General features: G+C 41.6%; 1 pseudogene; it reads right to left on the bottom strand.

Annotated features, from left to right (window-relative positions):
- Positions 1 to 404: 404 nt before the first annotated feature.
- On the bottom strand, positions 405 to 1887 carry LOC132997031 (general transcription factor II-I repeat domain-containing protein 2-like; annotated as a pseudogene).
- Between the last annotated feature and the right edge of the window lie 20768 nt (positions 1888 to 22655).

Here is a 22655-nt window from a genome sequence, read left to right as displayed (position 1 = left end):
TCCAAGAAAACATTAGTACACTCACTCTTTTTAAACTTAGTGAGATGACTGGCACTGCATGGAGTCCACCAAAGAGGTGTATGCTGGAGTGTATGCACTCAGGTTCACTCTAATACAGTCATTTAAATGTTCATCGGTCAGTCTTGTTCTGAATTTAGATTTGATGACATTCATGTCAGAAAAAGCAGCTTCACAAAGGTATGTCGAACCAAATAAAGCAGAAATTTTAAGTGCTGCTTGGTGAATGTTCTTGTAGTTTTCTGGGTCTACAAGGCTCCAGAAATGTTGTGAGTGTTGCTGAGACTTAAGCTGAACATGATTCTGGAGATTTATAACCTCCATCTCCATCTCCACAGGATTGACAGTGAACAGTTCAGCCATCTTTTCTGAAATCTCTGTGATGTCTACCTCCATGAATGGGTTGGCAATGAATGCCACACATGGCTCCAGCTTTCAAAATCATTGAACCTATCCTCAAACTCCTGGCCTAGCTTTGACATGAGGTCACAATATTTATTGACATCCAAAACAAAGTCAGCCCCTGCATGGCTATCTAACATCTTAACTACTGTTGGGAAGTGTTGCAGTCTTTTGTTTTTCAGTTGCTGGAGGTAGAATGACAGTTTTGCTTTAAAAGCCTTAACAGCACTGATCATGTCAGAAATTGTTCTGTCTTTACCTTGTAACTGGGTGTTGAGCTGATTGAGTTTCTCTGTCATGTCTGTCAGGAACGCAAGATCAAGCAGCCACTCAGCATCAGACAAAAGTGTAGTGTCCTCCTCTCTTGACTCCATGAAAGCCTTGATTTCGTTCAGCAATGAGCAGAAGCGATGAAGTATTTTTCCTCGGCTCAGCCACCTCACCTCAGTGTGGAGAAGGAGATCACTGTGTTCAGCAGACAGTTCCTGGAGGAGCCGTTTGAAGCTTCTGTGCTGCTTGGACTTTGCGCGAATGGAGTTGATGATCTTAATGACAGGTGTCATCACATGTCATGACTTTGGCGCATATAGCCTGCTGGTGAATGATGCAGTGATAGTTCACAATTTTAGGAAAGTCCGGGTCGGCCTTGCACAGTGCAATAAATCCTGAGTGGCGTCCTGTCATAGCTGGTGCGCCGTCTGTTGTAATAGACACCAGCTTTTCAATAGGCAGGTTATTTTCAACGAAGTACTTTTTCACAACGTTGTAAATATCGACTCCTCTGGTTGTGGTCTTTAGTGGAAGCAACGTCAAAAACTCCTCTCTGGTGGAAGCGTCTTCGAAAACCATCCGGACAAACACAGCCATCTGAGCGGTATCAGCCACATCCACCGACTCGTCACATTGAATTGAAAACCATTTGCATTTAATCATGTCCCGCTCCAACTGACCCACTGCATCGGCAGAGAGCGCAGACACTCGCCGTGCCACTGTGTTTGCGCCAAGCTGTACATCAGCGATAGCGGACATGATTTCAGTCTTACTTTTATGGTCCTTGAATAATGTTTCGGCCACCGCTGTCATTGCTTCCTTCACCATCCCGCCATCGGTGTATGGCTTCTTGTGCTTTGTCAAAATGTGCGCCACTTTAAATGATGCCTTCGTGGCCGCGTTGGCTTTCTTCGTCGGTCCGATGAATAAACATTGCTGTTTTTTAAGGTTTGCTTTCAGCTGGTTCACTTTCTCAGTCCGTAGAGTGCTGCCTGCTGGAAAATCCCGTGCAAAGTTACCGTGGACTCTCGTGTGGTGGCGCTCCACGTTACCTCTTTTGCCGACCGAAACACTGCTCCCGCATATGAGGCACACACACTTGTCCTTCACGCTAGCAAAGAAGAACTCGCATTCCCACTCCAAATGGAAATTGTATGTTTTCTGCTTTTTCTTGACTTGGCCACCTTGGTTTTCCATCTTTGTTGTTTGTGTAAAGTTCTGCTAATACCACCAAACTCCTCACTTTAGCTTAGCGAGCGTACAACGTCACTCAACGTCACAACGTAACTTTGGCTACATTTACACCGGACACCAATGTGACATATATGTGAACGTAAGTGAGATGAGGTGCATTTACTGTCGTCGGAATATTTTTATTTTTTATTTTTTTATTATTATTATTATTATTATTTTTTTATTTTTTTTCGGTCAACCTATCAGGCGAGCTACTGAAAACCTGCCCGCGAGCTACCGGTAGCTCGCGATCGACGTGTTGGAGACCCCTGGTTTAAATGCTCCGAAAATAATATTTTAAAACTTTTTAAACGAGACCTTTGCAGTTTTTTGAGCTGTTTGTCCAATCCCATTCTTTTTTTTCAGAATCAGAATATTTTTATTTGCCAAGTATATTTGCACATACAGGAAATTGCCTTGGTGTGGTTGGTGCACTGTACATAAATAACAATCAGAGATTAAACAACAATATAAAACAATATAAAACAAAACAATATATACAATAAGAGAGTTATGGGCACGTACAGTGCTAAGGTGCAGAGATTTTCTGGAGTAGGTGGTGACCGGGGAGTTCAACCTGTAGAGTCCACACAAATATTCAATAACAAGGAAAACAGCTGTGTGTGTGTGTGTGTGTCATTGTGTGTATAAGATGTTGTAACTCTGGTGACTTGTCAACTGAGGTATAAAGTTGAAGTTAAAGTTAACCTCTTAGTAAACTGAACAGTTGCATATATTGGAAATTGCCACTGTACATAAAAACAAAACAATATATACAGTAAGAACAACAATATATACAGTAAGAATTGAGATCAATTATGTGCGAGGGGGGGATAGAGTCAGAGTCAGTGTGATGCAGGGGACTTGTTTGTGGGCCCCACTGTTCAGGTGACGTGAGGTTTTAGCCCTGAGAGTTCTAACACAAACTAAGCTTAAAGGGAAGTTGCTATTCCACTTGAAGGACCAGACATTTACGAGAATAATAGCCTGCTGTCGGGGACACAAGGCCAACTCATCTTCTCTAACCTCCGCACACCGAACCCCTGCTTCTGCTGGGGAAGTCGTCGCCCCTCTCTTGTTTGTTGCGATGCCGTAAGGTCACCTCCCATCGGTACGATCCGCTGCTAGTCGGGCTGCCATGTTAGTAATCAGACCCAGCTCGCCCAGTGGGGCCACGGCTGTCTGCCCCCCCAGCTGAGGTCAAGACCCTAAGCCTGTCGCTACAGGCCATCTAGAATTGCGACGGCATGAAGAGAGACAAACAAGTTGCTATTTTCAATGTATTTTCTACGTGTGACAGGAAGAGAGGCCATTACAACAAGCCCAACAAAAGGGCCCGGTTCTGCTCAGTTGTTTGTAAAGGCGCAAAAGGCGTGAAATTACAAATTGTGCGTAAATGGAAGTAAGATAATACAGTTTTGGGACTTTTTTATGTGGGTTAAATGTGGGTTTTCAAGAGGGGGTCGATTCAGATCCTTCACAATTACGCAGGTGGGGTTTTGTAAATTCTGCACAATATGGAACGACCCATATATCTGATTTCAATGAGAGGTCCACCATTAACAATAATGCCTCTGATACTGCAAAAATTGCACTTCATACTATTAGTGTCTCCATTCACTCATTCTACCATCTTCTAGTAGACTGCATGTACAATCAGTGCAATCAGTTCAGATCCAGGTCAGCCAAATTCTATGGCCAAACAAAGCAGCGTTTTTGCTTTGCTCCGACACAACAACTGATCAATTGTTCATGTAATCAATGAACTACACTTTAAGCTATGTTTAGGTTGACTTTTTTATCACAACCCTAAAAAATAAATAGCTTTCACCCACAGCCAGACAAGAGGTCTGCGGTCTTGCTTGCAAAGTGGATAACATAAATTAGAATTTTACATAATCTTGAATCATCCAAGATGCGCTCTCACACATTCTAAAGGGCGGACAATAACAATTTGACTGTGTGTAGGGTGCTACAACCACAGGGCTGTGATACATTGTAGGTTCCTTGTCTTCTATTTAGGGCAGATTTTAAACATTTTGAACAACGGTTGGAGTTGCCTGAAGCGTTTGTGTGTGAATTATTATCAATAGAATTTGCGATCACATAGAAGGGTCTCTATACAGTTTCGCACTCTTGCTACTATGCCAGGTAATCAGGAGATTAGCAGGCAAATTGAAAAGGCTTTTTCCCGAAACAAAAAGTCGCGCCTTCAGCCTTTAAATCTCTGCCTCACTCATCGTCGCCCCTTTCAAATATTGAAAAGCACTGGTGGCGGCACAAAGGGAGGCTAGACAGGAACAAACGGATCACACCCTTAGAAATACCTCTTGGATCTCTCGAAAGACTTTTGGGGCGTTCTTGAGTCGCTCCTTTTTTCTTTTGCGGCTAAACAGATTTGTGGATTACCCGCCGGGACACAACTGCGGGAGAAATTTTCTCCCATCACATCAAACGTCAGATACTTTTCATGCCGTGGGAATCACATCTGCTCTGTGCGCCGCTGGTTTGTTCTGGAAAAGTGGATGCCAGTTATCGTGAATTGCAAAGCGGAGCCTGTTTGGATTACAGCAGACAGGCCAACGGCAGTTCAAATGCTAATGACTTTGAAATAGTGACATATAGTTCCCTTTTCCTGTTTATACATATATACATCAGTGGGTCCAGTTGTAGTGATGGCAAACTGTCATACCTTGAAAAATGCATCGTGATTGACAGCTAAGACTGACTCGCAAATGACCGAATATGTCATGCGACCAGAGAAAGATGACAGCACCTGTATGCAGAATAACTGAGCTTCCATCTTTTTTTATTTAAAAATTCCAATTTTTAATAAATACGTACACACTTTATACACCGGTACTTTACAAGTTTATTTGCAAAAATATATCAGTTTGACCTTAAATTAATTTCAAGTTAAAGGGAATGTTTTAAATCATATTAATATTGTCATGGTTGTGTTTGCTCGAGGGCTGCACGACTATAAAAACAGAAGGACTATCGTAGAGTAATGAGTCCTTGTTTTCATTTAAGACAACTGATGGATAAGCTAAATGCTGAGGAGAAGACACTTTGTTTGTCAATTTTTTTATTTTATTTTTTTATTTTCCCCCGCCGCCAAGAGTTGATGAGGCGGTAAATTTAATTTAGTGCTCTGCCTGAGAGTTTTACAGCCTCTGTGATTGAACTTCTGCTTTAGAGGAACAGCTTGTCATCAATTAAAAGCTCTCATTTGATACACAATATAGTTTCAAATAGGATTTCATTGACTTAATCAGAACAGACAAGGCCCCTTCTCCACGTTCATGCACACACACACACACACACACACACACACACACACACACACACACACACACACACACACACACACACACACACACACACACACACACACACTCACTGGGATCTGTATTGTTTTCAGAATTGCCTCTTGTCCACTCAGCAAGGCAAAGAGGGGTCAGTTAGAATCTAATGAGGCAGCAATTTCACATGACAAATTGAGTCTTGACACCAAAAATTCAATTTAACCATACGGAGGCTGCGATAGCAGAATGTCTACAGATGATTATGCCATTTCCCTTGGTCGCCCATGAGACCCAGTTGATGTGATTAGATTTAAGGAAGCTCAGATATGCACGCGGTAAAAGACACTCCAAATTGAGAGGGCCATTAGACTGAATTTATTGCTTTCCGAATTAATCATTTGAAAAATATTTGTATTAGTGTTTGTGTGTGCAAGCATGATAGTTCTATATTATTATGAATTGGGAAATTGCCCTGAAAGTTAAACTGGTTCTATGATGTATTGCTAATCCTTGTAATTAAAGAATATAAGAAAATACTTTATTATAAATATGCAAGCTTATATTTATCGTTTTATTTTGGCTCGTTCTTCAGCAAAAGTCGCGTTCTTCTGAAACTCCGGGTGTCTGTGGGTGGTGATGCAGCATGAGCCTGTCATAGTAACACCACATCATATCCAGTACGTGATGTGGGCTCTCCCATCGCACGGGAGATGCCACCTTATTGTTTCTTTTCTGCCGTATTACACCGCCGCCGCTCATGATGGATGATGTCCATTTGCAGACTGAAGGCATGTTTTTTGTGAGCTCTTTTCCCACGTTTTTTCACAAACGGTTAAGATGGGTTAAGACTTCCATCTCTGTAAAGTGCAAGTTCCCCTGTTGATCCAAGGGACTCAGAACTATAGAAGCCCTCCGATTTATCAGTTTGGCTGATTAAAATGGCTCTTTCACAGACATATCTCTATTTTATTTGTATTTTTTTGCTGGTACGCGCTGATATGAAAAACATAAACAGTGCAGAAAAGCTGTGCATTTTTTTTTTAACGTTTCGGTAACGACATTTTAAGAGTCATTGCCAATTCATGCACTGTTCTCGAATGGAAAGCTTCGCCTGCCTCGGTGGGCGCTTGAGTCTGGATACCCGAGCTGGGCCCGCCTGGATCTGTTCAGGCTCAAACAGAAATTGTGTTTTTTATTTTGGTTGAGTTCGTTCCCATTTGCGAGGCTATATACTCAATTTATTCCAGTGCACATGCCTGTTATCAGGAAAACAATCCTGTCAGGTCAGGTTCAGGTACAAAATACAGAATGTTTGTCAGGTTCGGGTCAGGCTGGGTTAATTTTCTTTGTTTGGGCAGGTTAGGACTGAAATTTGTGGCGACGCACTCTAGTGGCTACATAAGTGAAGTGTCAGCTGAGAACGGGGTTCCCCCCCATTCGCACCAAACTCTTGTCGAACATTTCAAAGCACTATAAAGAGTCTGTGAATCGCCCGACCTCCGCCCCCGCAATTAGTTTTGCCTGATGCGGCTCTCCCTCGTATCGATCCAGACTGTGTAGTGCAGGCGGAGGGGAAGTGAATGAATGGCTTTTCCCTTGCTCAGTTCTTCTGACCTCTGTAACCGTGTTTGTCCGCGGTACTTTGCTGCAATTACATTTCAAATTTGTCAATATACGTAACATCTATCCCGCATTTCCCCCTCTTCATTTTGAACAAACAGCAGTGAACCTGCTTTTTCTCTATACAGTTCCAGTCGTGTTTTCACACACTATCAATGCATTTCAACCCATTCTCAGGTTAAGTGCTCAGCAGATGACATTGAGTCCTCTTTGGATATAAAATCAGCAGCATCCCAGATATCAATGCTTTGTGAGGTAATTTACCGATGGAGGGTCTATGGATAAGGAGATGTTTTTAGGTAGTTATCCGCATCATATCCAGTGGCATCACGTTAAAGGTCTGTGAGGTGAAGTTGTCCAATCTGAAAGCTGGGTGGTCTGCCGTTTATGTGACGGGAAGGTTAACCGTTGCATTTGGAACAGCATGTCTGTTATTAAGTGTCGCAGCTCTGTTTAGAATACTCGTCCTGGAATTATTTTTGGAATTAAAACCACATTTGTCCTCCCTGCTATGACACGCAAATTAAAAGTTGTCATAATCGTTCAAATCTTTCAGTGTGCTGCAAAAATGGATGTGACAATTTGTTTTAATTGTTCCTTTGCATCTTTTTTTCGGCTCGGCTGTCAGTTGTCGTTTGGCAACGTCCCTTAAAAAACGAACAGGAGCACTCAACCAGACAATGATATGTGTCTGAAAACCCTGTGTGTGTGTGATCCTTTCGACCAGCGTGACATTCTCATAATGGTACCTGCTGTTCTCTCATCAGGGCTCACGGGATTAAGATGATTTAATGGTCGTGCGGTTAACTGGCACCGTCGGCTGGAGGTGTAAACTGACTGGAAATACTGAGCCGGGTCAGTGGGAAACTCTGATTTAATGCCGGAAAAAACACAACACAACCCCTCATTGTATTGGAAACGTGGTAATGATGGTGTTTAATGTTGATAATTGTATTCTCAGAGGTAGCAGCTACTTTGTTAATTAGGTAATTAGGGAAATCAGATGATTTCTCCATGAGATAGCTGTTTTCCTTCAACAGTGAAAATGATTTTATGACACAATGTACAAATGTAAATCGTTATAAACCATGTTTGGCCCGGTGCTTTGCTAAAATTGCATTGATAATGTGTCAATACATATAAAATCCATCCCACATTTCCCCCATCTACTGTATATTAAGGATGATTATTGAACATGTATTTTTCAATAATGTTACCGCACGACCATTTATTGTCTTTCAACCTGATCAATATATTTCAAATATCTCCGGCTTCTGCAGTTCAAACTCCGCAGAGTATCCACGCCACTTTTGCATCCTCCCTCAAGGGCCGTCTTTATTCCAGACTGTTTAATTGCATATTTTATTCAGCGATTCCCTCTTCGTTATGCCACAACACAGTGCAAGCGCAGCACATAATGTGTTGACTGGTGGATTTTTTCTTTTTACTCCAACCTTCCACCCCAGCACCGATAAAGTACTAATGCTCCTGTTGTAATGTAGCCAAGCAAACAGTGCATTAAGTCCCAGTCGTTTTGGATTTGGATTCTCTGCAGCTCAAAGGTAAACAACGACGTCGAGAGGTCCTAAAAAGCAAAAAGATAACTGCGCACATTCATCCATCTTTAGTATGGTATTTTGTGCTTACACCTATTATTATTACTTTCTGGGTAAATATGTTTATTCCCTTTATACATGTCATAAATAATCTTAACATTACTGGGGGAATTACTAAATGGTGGCATTAAATGTTAATGAACATTTAGAAAAACATAACTTTCAAAATATATTTTTTTCATTAAGAAAGCAATTTCCTCAATTATGTCGCATCCTTCTCCATTGTTAGGGCCACTTATTTATTTCTTTGAGGCATTGTGTTTTTGTGTTGGCCACCCGTTTATTATTTGCGATATGTCTGATATCAGCATAAAAATGTATTTGGACTTTGGGATGATTTTGATGCTCACTGTAAGAATAATACAAAAGTTGTGCCAAATCTTCAGAGAAACATTTATTGAACAATTGAACATAAGTCTTTAGTCTTTAAGATCTTCGGTGCTTTGTTCTTTTTTAACCAGCCATAATTTTTTGGACAGCAGGAGGAAGTGGATACTTGTCGTCCATCTTCATATACAGTCTATGTTCAATTCAAAGTGAACGGAAATGAATGCCCTCATCATCTTTCCTCTCTTATTTTGAATAACTCAGATCCATTCTTTCACCAAGGACTTGCATTAGTCGGCCTTAACTCCACGATAGGTCAGAAATATCCCCCAGCATCAGGGACATTAAACCGGTCACTTGCATCTGATAAATGAATGGAACATCAGTCGTCATTTGATTGAATGACGCGTTCAGACCTTGGCCACTGATTACAAAAGTGCCGGGATGATGACAAAAGGCCCCCAGGACTGTAATCACCTATGATGAGAAGGCCTCCGTGAATAGCCTGAGGGCGTTACTGCCATAGTCTCGCTGAAAGAAAAAAAAAAGTTGGGACATGAGACGGTGATTAAGTGGGCACTTTAGATAAAGAGTGGATTTTGATTTGAAGTATTTGAGCCATAAAATGTTCCTCCACCAGAGATGATCATGAAAAGAAAACATTTTTTCCTTTTAGTTTTTTTTATATAGGTAGCTGAAGTTTGGTCGGTCTTTGCCGCTCATTCTTTCAGCAGCCTTAGCTATAAGTTGTATTTATTTTTTAAGGGCTCTGTAATAGTCCACTTAACAAGAGAACAGGGGCCATAATCAAAAAGTATCTTATCTCAGAAGATCCTCTAAATGGCACTAAAGGTTCGAAAACAGTTTCCTCCTAAGATCATTTAATGGAAGCTTCTGCGAGCAACTTCTTTTGGGCTTCAGTGAAGACAGAGGGCCGGTCGGCTTCCTCCCTGTCGATAGGGCACTTCATGAATGTACTGCAGCCCACTGGTTGATTGATGGTCGACCATTTGCATCTCACATACAGCAGAGCAAACAATCCGCTATTTTGTGAAATCATTAGATAACTTTACCGATGTTGCGGTTTTGGATAGATGCTAAACGAAGCTACTAGAGCTAAGGTAATAGATGCGTCTTCAGGAAGTGTGTGCTCACAACAGGTGGTGACACAGCGGAATCCAATCGTCTCGCCAAATGGGTTGTCTTGGTGACGTAGAGGCTAATTGGTCCCTAAAGCGAAATCAAGTTGAACCTGTTTTTACTGTTAACTGTATATAAAGATGGAGGACATGACTGCTCCCCGAATGTAAAGCCGTGGCTTCTCAGTCACCCTCCTGGTGGCTGGCTCAGCAGGTGGGACATGGTCCAAATTACAAAAGTAAAAGGGCACATCAACAAGCAAGATGTCCGCTTTTGTATCAAGGACGTTTTGGCTTCATTTCTAGATTGTGTGTAGAAAGGCATCCTCCAACAAGGATACGTGCAGTTTCTAACTGCGCAGGGTTAGGGAAGCTGTGCACACTACTATTAAAATACATTACTACAAAATGACTATGCACCTAGCGATTGTTTGCTTCTAAACCTGTAAGAAGTAACGATTTAGGGTCAGTTTAACGACTCAACTTCTCCTTTATAACCTTGGAGTGATTAGCTTCACTCGGCCACTTGATAAAAGCGATCACAGCATCAGCAGCCACTCTTTAAACTGTTCTGTGATTCAGTCATTGAGGCTTACGAGTCCTGCGAAGAGTGACCCCTGCATGTCCTTTTTTTTTTTTAATCTCTAATGGACCAAATCAGGAGACAATAAGGAAGCAGATCTGAGGAAAGGTTCAGTTACCTCGCTTCCTGCTGCATTTTGAGTCGGACTGCACATACTGACACGCCCCCAACCACTCCAGAGAGAAAATGGTAAATGGTTTTGTATTTATGTAGAGCTTTTCAAGTCTTGATGACCACTCAAAGCTCTTTACAGTACAGTTTTACATTCACCCATTCACACACACATTCACTCAGTGCATCTATTAGCAGCACTTTGATGTTCTATGAGGGGAAAATTGAGGTTCAGCATCTTGCCCAAGGACACTTCAGCATGCACACAGCATGAATGCGAGTTAAAAGTTTCTTTGGTGAAGTGGTCTGACGTGGAGGTTTACAGCTGCACAGCAGGAAGAGGGTTCCCTCTGAAGCTCCGGTTATAGAATAAGAGTTTTGTAATTATTTAGACAGTCGTCATAATCTTTCAAAAAACAATGGACGGTAAAAACCAAACAGTCACGTCCATTGGTCTTCAGTGAGATTCTCGGCAGCCAAAAACGGATATGACACATTTTTTTATCGTGACCGTGCAGCTACTCAGCTCGGCCGACTTTTTTTGGAGCCGAGCGTCTGCTTTGAAACCGGTGCGTGCGGGCCCTTTCTTCACAGCCTCATTTATTTATCTGAGGCCTAATTTGACCGGCGCAATTTTCTTCATGACACCTGCTGCTCTGTCATCAGTGTTCACGGGATTAAGCCACTTAATTGTATTGCTGTTAATGGGACGCTGATTGCCACCACCATCAGCTCGAGGTGTGAACTTATTGGAAATACCAAGCTCGGTCAGTGGAAAACTCTGATTTGCAGCTTTGCGTGACACCGAAGAAACAGAAGACTTGGCAACTTGTCACTGTGCTGGTGCTGTGTTAATAACAGCTCCTCTACCCTGTTAATGGTGATGATTTAATTCTCAGAGGTTGCCTGCGACGTGGTTATGACCATTTGATGATTTCTCCATTAGAGAAAACTGTTTTCCTTCAATGTGTCACATATCGATTTGATGCAAGGCCTGCCCGTATTGACAGTTAATAAATCACAGGGCTGTTTGTGTGTGTTTTCGTGCGCTGAGTAAAAAACACTTTAACTGCTTCGCAGGGAGAAATCCAGCAAGGAGCGAGAGAGCGCTGAAAGGTGAACGGAGGATCGCAGGTGAAGTGTAAAATAGCTATAATTATGCCTTGAGAATTAAATTAGCGTGTATAATTGAAACAAGGTTAGATCCACAGTCTTCTCCCGTACTGCTCAGCTCAGTTAAATAACCTGCTAGTTATTGCCTGTCCTGTTCCAGGATTACAAGTCAAAGCATCATTACAAAAACTCATCTTCCTCTCACCTTCTATATTAGATCCAGGCTTCACACATTGTGGTTTTAATTATAACCCTTGTACTTAATTCTACCTCTGTGCACACTTAGGCGCAGCGAATAATTTAGTTAGCACAGGATCCAGCTCACGATGATACGAGTTTGATGTGACTGAAAACGACTCTGACCTTATTAATTGATTGTGTTTGACACAAACAATGAAGTCGCATTGTAACAGTGGGGAATGGTAACGCAGCTCATTAGACCACAGTTCCTACTTAGCCAAGTCAAAATCCATTCATGATTGAAGAGCACTGTTTTTGAAAGTCAATATTGGTCAAGAAAAAGTAAAGTGAAAGTTAACATGCAGTAATTTGTCATTACATCTTTTCTAAATTCACTGTTGTCTAAAAGGGGGTTTAACCCTATGGTGGACAGTCTATTTAGAACAGTTTTAAGGTACTTCAAGATAAAGCAGTGGGTGTTTTTACCAAGGTCTGAAACAAGATTCATATATTTGTTACCTACATGTGATACTGTTAGTTTGCAATTTAGACAGGGCAACAAAGTATTTTGTTTGATATATATATATTTAAAAGTACGTTCTGTTATCATCATCAACCTTAACTTGTCATTGCTTGGTTTGTAGATGATCAGGTTGTAGTCTTTACGCTCAAATGCAGTAAATAAATGAGCTGGTTCATTTTGTATTATGGTGTTACAAAACCCTAACGGCAATTTCAGGGGAAGACTTCAACCACTTCACTGTTCTCCCTGGCACCTTCCACACCGGCTATTTTTGCTCAAACTAATTTTCCATTATTTAAAATACTTAACATGTACTCTTTCTACATTTAAGTAGGAAATACGCTTTTTACTTAGTTTTTTCTTAGTTACAATCTAAAGCTTTTTCATGGTTTAACTCTCCCAGCATGTATCACATGTGGTCACAATAACCTCCACCAGCTACAACCCTAAAATGCTGTCGACATGAAAATGCATCAATAGTAAAAAATATGAATCAATGGATATTATGAATCCCTTTGACAGGATGCTTCTGCAATGCTAGAATATATATTTAATACAAAGTATACTCACTGAAGTCAATATTTCCGAGCAGGACTTTCACTTGGAACCCTATTGATTGCTCTGATTGAAGTGTTTGAATTGCGGCTTTGACTATAAAAGGGAAAAAAAGTGCTTACACTCACGAGTCCGCCTCGCCTCTCAAAGAATCTAAGCGAGTACAGTCTGAATTTATGTAGGCAGATAGTGGCTTTAAATTAGAAGCAATCTGGAGGGGATGATTTCACACAGAAAAGAAAAAAATGCTTGCATGCTGTAAAAATAGTGCTTATGGCTATAAAGTACAGAGCAGCGCCTGTATTGCAGTGTGCAGCTGGTCAGCCAGCGTCTATAAAGGACTTGTGCGTGCTGGACAACTTTGTAGCACTCTGTGTAGATGTGAGGCTTAGTGGTTGTGTAATGTCAACGGAGGTATGGATTTTAAGGAACGTACAGGGTTTGTTCTAAATGTGTCAGCATGCGTGAATACTGTCATGCAGTCAGAAATCATAGAGACGAAACTTTAACAGAGATGTCATGAGGAAAAAAAGTAGTTGACAGTCCCTTGAGACTCCATTAGGGTTTTGTGGACTCAAACATTCTTCGGTGAACCTTTAACTTAACAGTTTTCAACTTCACCCTTGTAACTTCATTGTTTTAACTTCACAGTTTTGATTTAACTATTTTAAGTTCACAGTTTTAACTTCATTGTTTTAACTTCACTGGTTTAACCCTTGTGTGGTGTTCATGTTTTTGTCGCACAGCCAATGTTTGCAGGTCTGGTGGACCCACTGCATTATTGGGTCTTAAAATCAATACACCTATAACAATTTATGTAAAAATACTTAACAGATGTTTTCTTTATCCTAATAACAAGCAATATAGACAGCATATATGGTTAATATTTGTAATTTACCCCTGTTAAATCACACATATCAATAAAAGGGCTTTTTGTTTTGTTTTTGATAAAATGCAATTAAACAAGAAAAATCAAGTACAATCAAGATATAGGTGGAACAAACTAATATCAGTATTGATGTTTATTTCTTGGAACTCAATTATAAATTGATCACACTCTGTTAGTCAACACAACACAAGCAACACTTGCAGGTTCCATGCATATAATGAAGCAGCACCACAGGCCGTCCAGAGCCTGATTCCGTATTTTGCGAGTTTAGAATATGTACTGCCTGAAGGGGCAGCAGAACCTTAATGCCATCAGCTGCTCATCAACAGTGACATCAGGCCCAGGGTTGTAAAATAGGGTGAGGCGGGGCACCCCCTTGTCCCATACTGTCCTGATGGCAGCTAGCTTGTCTTTCTGCCGCCGAGCTGGTCTGTCGTCTCTCTTATCAATTTCAGATAATCTTGGAAATAATGTGGAAGATTTCCAGAGACATTGTTCTTCGGAAAATTTCTCTGCCAGTTTATGCATCTCACAGGGGATTCTGTGGATTCCCCTGTGGATTTGAAAACTCCAGCAAGAATTAGAACCCCAAAGTATGAAAATAAATTGGTTTGGTCCATCTCATTCCACCTCTCTCTAAAAACATGCTGTCCCTCCAAATTAGTGCATCCAGAATGACTTTCTGGATGGAATCTGCGATGAAAAGTTCAAAAGAAGACTTGAAAAAAAGATGTCCTGTACATGAGTGACCGTTATCAGTCTTGGCAGTGGTTGCATCCTTATTACATCGGTAGCCATGCGGGGTGGCTCATTTCTTTGGGCAAAAGATCATTCAACTTCTTTTGACGTCCATATTTCTCCACATTGTCATTCTCAGCCTCTTTTTTCAAACTCACTTTCAGACTGAATTGACAGAAATTTGATCTTCATATTCTCAAAACACTTCCTCTTCATTGTCTTCCAAAGCTTCTCTCTCTTCAAAAATAATTTCTAAGACCCTCTGAGCAGAGAATCTTTTAACCATGTTCATTGATTGTGATAAGGAGCCACACGTTCAAAGCCATGTATTTTTTGTATCCAGCCCCCAATTTGCAGCTGGGATAGTGTGAGAAAATAATTTAGAATGTTTTCCGCAAGACAGAGGGTAAAATGTGCAGGAATGAGGGAGCAGAAGTGCTTAAAATGTACAATGTCCACACTTTTCTTACCCTTGGGTCCAGTGGACCAGTTAGGATTTGTTGTTCGATTGGACCCCAAAGCAGACGCTGACTGTAAATTTAGAACAAAAAGAGTTTATTTGCACGAAATCACAGATGCTGGCTGTCTCTGATAACCAAGACGAAACAAGTACGAAGCAGAGCGGCACGGCACACATAAGGTCTAGGCCAGGGGTCTCCAACACGTCGATCGCGAGCTACCGGTAGCTCGCGTGCAGGTTTTCAGTAGCTCGCCTGATAGGTTGACCCGAAAAAAAAAATAAAAAAAAAAAAATAATAATAATAAAAAAAAAAAATAAAAAAAATATTCCGACGACAGTAAATGCACCTCATCTCACTTACGTTCACATATATGTCACATTGGTGTCCGGTGTAAATGTAGCCAAAGTTACGTTGTGACGTTGAGTGACGTTGTACGCTCGCTAAGCTAAAGTGAGGAGTTTGGTGGTATTAGCAGAACTTTACACAAACAACAAAGATGGAAAACCAAGGTGGCCAAGTCAAGAAAAAGCAGAAAACATACAATTTCCATTTGGAGTGGGAATGCGAGTTCTTCTTTACTAGCGTGAAGGACAAGTGTGTGTGCCTCATATGCGGGAGCAGTGTTTCGGTCGGCAAAAGAGGTAACGTGGAGCGCCACCACACGAGAGTCCACGGTAACTTTGCACGGGATTTTCCAGCAGGCAGCACTCTACGGACTGAGAAAATGAACCAGCTGAAAGCAAACCTTAAAAAACAGCAATGTTTATTCATCGGACCGACGAAGAAAGCCAACGCGGCCACGAAGGCATCATTTAAAGTGGCGCACATTTTGACAAAGCACAAGATGCCATACACCGATGGCGGGATGGTGAAGGAAGCAATGACAGCGGTGGCCGACACATTATTCAAGGACCATAAAAGTAAGACTGAAATCATGTCCGCTATCGCTGATGTACAGCTTGGCGCAAACACAGTGGCACGGCGAGTGTCTGCGCTCTCTGCCGATGCAGTGGGTCAGTTGGAGCGGGACATGATTAAATGCAAATGGTTTTCAATTCAATGTGACGAGTCGGTGGATGCGCCAGAGAGGAGTTTTTGACGTTGCTTCCACTAAAAACCACAACCAGAGGAGTCGATATTTACAACGTTGTGAAAAAGTACTTCGTTGAAAATAACATGCCTATTGAAAAGCTGGTGTCTATTACAACAGACGGCGCACCAGCTATGACAGGACGCCACTCAGGATTTATTGCACTGTGCAAGGCCGACCTAGCCTGGGTGCCAGACGAACTTAGCCCCGCCCACAACATTTGTTGTTCGGGAAGTTCGGTCTGGAGTCGCTCCGTTGGGGAGAAACTATGCTCCAAACCGAAGCGGTTCGATCCAATCAAATCGTCAGGGCGGGCTTTATACGATGATTGACAGATGATCTACAGTGACGTAATCAACCACGTCAGCAAAGAGCGCTGCCTGCCGCTGGAGAGCTGAGATATAAACATATATCTATGAGCTGAGATGTGTCGATGCTGCCATCGAGTCTGTTTCAGAGACATCGACAGCGCATTCATTTTGAAAGAGGAACACGATCAAGGCATTTGTAGATCGAAAAGATGTTTTTGCCGTCCTCCTACGGGATTCATAAAAAGTTTAATGTATCAGCTGGCCCCGATGCTGCAGCCACACAAGCAGTCATATAAATAAAAAGAGAGTGGGGGGGGGCGCTACGCTCCTCAGCACATATGAGACAAAAGACACATGTTGGGACGCTGTTAATGTTGGAGCAACAAGGAAGTGAATGCTTGAAAAAAACGATTAGCTGCCGTTTCTCCTCCTCGCTGATGCAGAGCCATGACAGCTGAGCTCTGCAGCGCAGCGGATAAGCAGCTCCGTGGATTCCTGGTAGCGACAGATCTCTCTCAGAGCCTCGGTCCCGGGCCGGTAACGGTACCGGGCCGGTCGCGAGGCTCTGAGAGAGATCCGTCGCGGGCGGCCGGGGCTCTCACGAGCAGCCCTGGTCTCCAGCTGCTTCCTGGGGGCTTTGCCTCCGGTGGAGATACGAGCGGCATTTGCAGCATTTCCATGGATTTATTTAGAGTGAATAAACTTCTGAAACAGACAACTGACAACAACTATGCGTCGCTTGACATACGTCACATACTACGTTGCTCTGATTGGTTGTAGGTCTATCCAATTGAGCGAAGAGGCATTTGATTTCCTGGTTCGGTTGAAACACGCCCCATAATCACAGCCCAATGGAGCGGTCTCAGACTCATATTCTGACTAGAATAATGAGTCTGACAACGTCAGGCTAAGGCCGACCCGGACTTTCCTAAAATTGTGAACTATCACTGCATCATTCACCAGCAGGCTATATGCGCCAAAGTCATGAGATTTGATCATGTGATGACACCTGTCATTAAGATCATCAACTCCATTCGCGCAAAGGCCAAGCAGCACAGAAGCTTCAAACGGCTCCTCCAGGAACTGTCTGCTGAACACAGTGATCTCCTTCTCCACACTGAGGTGAGGTGGCTGAGCCGAGGAAAAATACTGCATCGCTTCTGCTCATTGCTGAACGAAATCAAGGCTTTCATGGAGTCAAGAGAGGAGGACACTACACTTTTGTCTGATGCTGAGTGGCTGCTTGATCTTGCGTTCCTGACAGACATGACAGAGAAACTCAATCAGCTCAACACATAGTTACAAGGTAAAGACAGAACAATTTCTGACATGATCAGTGCTGTTAAGGCTTTTAAAGCAAAACTGTCATTCTACCTCCAGCAACTGAAAAACAAAAGACTGCAACACTTCCCAACAGTAGTTAAGATGTTAGATAGCCATGCAGGGGCTGACTTTGTTTTGGATGTCAATAAATATTGTGACCTCATGTCAAAGCTAGGCCAGGAGTTTGAGGATAGGTTCAATGATTTTGATAAGCTGGAGCCATGTGTGGCATTCATTGCCAACCCATTCATGGAGGTAGACATCACAGAGATTTCAGAAAAGATGGCTGAACTGTTCACTGTCAATCCTGTGGAGATGGAGATGGAGGTTATAAATCTCCAGAATCATGTTCAGCTTAAGTCTCAGCAACACTCACAACATTTCTGGAGCCTTGTAGACCCAGAAAACTACAAGAACATTCACCAAGCAGCACTTAAAATTTCTGCTTTATTTGGTTCGACATACCTTTGTGAAGCTGCTTTTTCTGACATGAATGTCATCAAATCTAAATTCAGAACAAGACTGACCGATGAACATTTAAATGACTGTATTAGAGTGAACCTGAGTGCATACACTCCAGCATACACCTCTTTGGTGGACTCCATGCAGTGCCAGTCATCTCACTAAGTTTAAAAAGAGTGAGTGTACTAATGTTTTCTTGGACCTTTGATGTTGAGTTATTAAGTTATTGTATTAGAGTTGAGTTATTTTTGATAAGCATTGTGTATTGCAATTTCACACGTGTACAAACAGAAGGACTCCATGCAGTGCCAGTCATCTCACTAAGTTTTAAAAAGAGTGAGTGTACTAATGTTTTCTTGGACCTTTGATGTTGAGTTATTAAGTTATTGTATTAGAGTTGAGTTATTTTTGATAAGCATTGTGTATTGCAATTTCACACGTGTACAAACAGAAGCTTAAGTCAGTTGATTAATAAATATGTGCGATGTGATGCAAGTAGCTCTTGGCCACTTAATTTTTTTCTAAGTAGCTCTCAGTTGAAAAAAGGTTGGAGACCCCTGATTTAAACACTTTAAGGACACATGATAATTGCTATGATAGTTAAACAAGGTTTTCACCCCTGTCCCTGTTTGTCATTTTGTAGGTTGGTGGGTTTAGGTATTTGTCAACAGGATTACACAAAGGCTACTGATTGCTTTTCCGCAAAACCTGGACGGATGGTATTTATCGTCAATATCGTTGAGAAAACAAAATTTGAGACTGTAAAGTGAAGGTTAAGCGTAAAATAGAAGTTGTAAAAATTGTTAAATTGGATAAAAATACCAATTCCAAAAAATAAATTTGCCTTATGTATATACAAGGAATTGAAATAGAGATAGTATAGACGGGGGACGTTGCCCAAAACAAGTTATCGCAGAGATAAATAGATTTAATACAATGTAATGAATATGTACATAATGTTACTTGAGCTATGGGGAAAATATGATGATAGGTTTGGTGCAGAATTTAAAGGGACACTGGACACTTGAGAACTAGTTCAAATAATGTGATTTCGCTTTTCACAGATCTAGAGCTGGTCAAATTGAGCCCGGCGTTTGATATTCTCTCAGCAGTTTGCAGGTTTCTGTGCGGCGCAGAGTGTAGAGAGTCCAAAGAGATGGAAATGAATATCAAATGATACTCCATCCATCCGGTCAAATGCTCCTGCAATCACTAAAAACCCCTCTCTTCGAACAGAGAGAGTCACTACGTTTACATGATGGCAGAAACCCGATTTCGGCCGAAATCGGGTTTCTCTATCCATGGGGGGTTAACTGCTCTATCTCAGGGTACATGGCACTGAGAAATCCGACTCTTGTCCGAAAGCATTTCATACCCCGCTACGATAGGTGGCGCTGTTTTCATTACAGCTAGTGGTGATACTGCCATTTCCGCTTGACCTCGTCACCACTAGCAACACAAAAACAACAACAGCCTTCAACTCAGCATGCGAGAAAGATGACGAACGGAGAGCAAGGTGAAGCTACATCCCTCTACATGATGTTGTGCATGTTTACTCTAGGAGTATTGCGAATGCGAACGGCGCATTTGATTAGAATGGTAATGGCGAGTGCCGGCCGGCACCGGGCAGCGACATTTTATCTACGTGTCGACTTCCGGGTCACGGCCAGGGAGGGAGGGAGGGAGGGAGGAGGGGGGGCAGGATCTCAAGCATGCGCAAAGACGTCTTCTCCATTTGTTGTCTAGCTTCCAGAGTTACATGCGCGCGTTGTCCGATATACAGAGAAATCCGATCTACTTATCTGGGGGTGGTTATCCGACTTCAGTCGGACACAAGAAATCTAGATTTGTGGAGTTACATGAAATGGATCTTCGATTGAAACCGGACAACGCCAGAAATCGGGTTTCAATCGGACACATGTAACCGCAGTGACTGTTTCAGAAGGATAACTGTATCGTTTTCTGTCAGAGAGCAATGATGGTTGCGCAACTCTGAAGTGGTAAAAGAGTTGGACTTATCCACGGGAAGAATAATGGGAAAAGCGCACTGATAAATATTGAACATCCTCTAATGAAAGAAGATCAAAACGCCTGAGCTGAAGACGAGCAGCGCCGACACATCTTTCGCCATCAATAAAACATGAGACACTGCAGGCTTCTACTCCCAACCCAAGATTTAATGAGAGGGGAAAAAAAGAGAAACAAACACATATGGTGGGACATAGCATCGCCGTGCTCTCTCAGATTATCCCACAGCATGGAAATATGGTAAAGAAGACCCTAAAGATGATTCAAAAAAATACTGTAATTATTGTTTTTGCTCCAGTTAAGGAAAAAGTGCACAGAATTGTTTCCCAATGCCTTGAGTGTTTTATTTTGAAAATCTAAATGTGTGATATGCAATTTCAAGGTGAGAAAATTATAGAGATGGAGGGTTTTTTTGCCTCCCTTGGTACCCTACTTGGAACTCTTTCTAGGAATTTCATTTGGCTGCGTGAGAATCAGAGAAACGCTGCATATTAAGCTATTTTTATTTATGTTAATTCATGCACATATTGGCAGGAATTTATTCTAATCTTAAAACATTCATTTGCCCTACTTAACAGGTCCTGGTTCCATAGGGGCCATGGATCTTCTTATTCATAATCTATGAAGAAAATTGCCTATTAACATTTATCATCCTTATTAATTATATTCCTGCTTGTAACACTTTAAATAATTATAGTTTATTTGTTTCCCGACATAATACAGCTTCCACTCAATTCCACTCAATGAGATACTCGTCATCCACTTTGTTTCTGGGCCTGCTCAAGTGATGAGTGACTAAAACTCAATCTGAAGAAAATGATAGTATTTCCCCAGAAAATCTATATACTTTAACTGCATAATCTTCACAGACTTGGTTATTATTAACTTTATATGAATAAATATAATATATATTGTTCAGATGCATTGGGACAAATGTTGAATCCGCTATGTTCAACACTTTATCAAGTAGCTTAATACTTATATAGTCATATCCCGATTAACTACAGGCCAAATGTTGTCATGTTGACTGGCACGACGCTGTCAAGATGGCCTTACTGTTAGTTATGGCCCAATATCAAGCTGGTCCCTATTAATTATTTAAGCCTGCTCCAACATTATTGGTTCGGCTCTCAAGTATTGGAGAAATCAATTTCCCCCTTTATTACTGTTGCAGAAAAAAGTTATCTTGCATATTTTATCCCGCCAACTCACACAACTTCTGATTAAGACATCCATCTGTGATCTTCCAAACGGGAGGAGAGAAATCCATCTCACCGTGGGAGCCTGTGAGTGAGAGTTACCGGCAGCTCTCTCTCTCTTTCTCTCACATATCATACTTTACAACTTCTCTGGCCTAAAATGTCAGAAAAATTGGCAGCAGAGTATCAATACCTCTGGATGAAAGAGAGGTGCCACACTTGAGAAGCCCTTGACAAAGACTTCCACTTAAAACGGCAACAAGATTCCCGACCTTTTGGCAATAACGACCGATGCCCTTGACGAATGTATACGTCGTGTCCTTTCCTCTGACGTTTTCCCACATCCGACCTTGACAATCATCTGCTGCGTAGCTCATACGTGACAGAAAAACTCAGAAAGGGCGTAATTTGCAGCATCTACATTTATTTCAAACTTTGGTTATCGCACGGTAAGCCCATTTTTATTACGTACCAGATCAATCCTATTTAAATTAATTAAAAAGAACTGCAGGTCTATATTATTACAATCTATTACGGGATGTTCTTTTTCCCAGTTTTGCATAGGTCTCCCACTTAATGAAACCAGAAACTGAATTAATAGAAAAGATAACCCAGGCGTCAGAATGGTAATTAAATACAAGCATGTATCACCTGTGAGTCATTATGGCTCAAGTTTATGCAGGTTTCCGTATTACCACTGATTTGTCCTATATGCTGACAAAGTTATTGATTCGTGTTGATTGATTGTTTAGTGCTTCTTTGGAATAAAAAAAACTGTTCTTGGCTCGTGGCTGCACATTTGTAAAGATGTACCAGCGCACGAATGGCATTGGTATTGAAAGGCAGACACTTTATGCTCATTTGCTTCCGATGTTGTGTTACGTCTCAAACAACATTACGATTGCGAAAGAGGTCTGGGGCTGTCGGGTTGTTTTTACCAAAGCCTCCAAGGTTACGAGGATAATACACTAAAAAAGCCGAAATGGTCAGTAATGAACAGCTGCGATCAAAAAACTGAGTTGATGAGCTCATTTCAGTAACAAGGATTGGAAATATACGTCTGATAAGGTTAATAGAGGCAATTTCAACTTTTAGTGGAATCTATGACTTGGCGTAAATAGGCAGGAAGCGAAAATAATTACTCCGCTCTTTGAAC

This window comes from Limanda limanda, chromosome 23 (assembly GCF_963576545.1).
Source record: "Limanda limanda chromosome 23, fLimLim1.1, whole genome shotgun sequence".
Taxonomy (NCBI): domain Eukaryota; kingdom Metazoa; phylum Chordata; class Actinopteri; order Pleuronectiformes; family Pleuronectidae; genus Limanda; species Limanda limanda.
The sequence above is the reverse complement of the archived record's forward strand: the minus strand, read 5'-3'. Positions and strand labels throughout refer to the sequence as shown.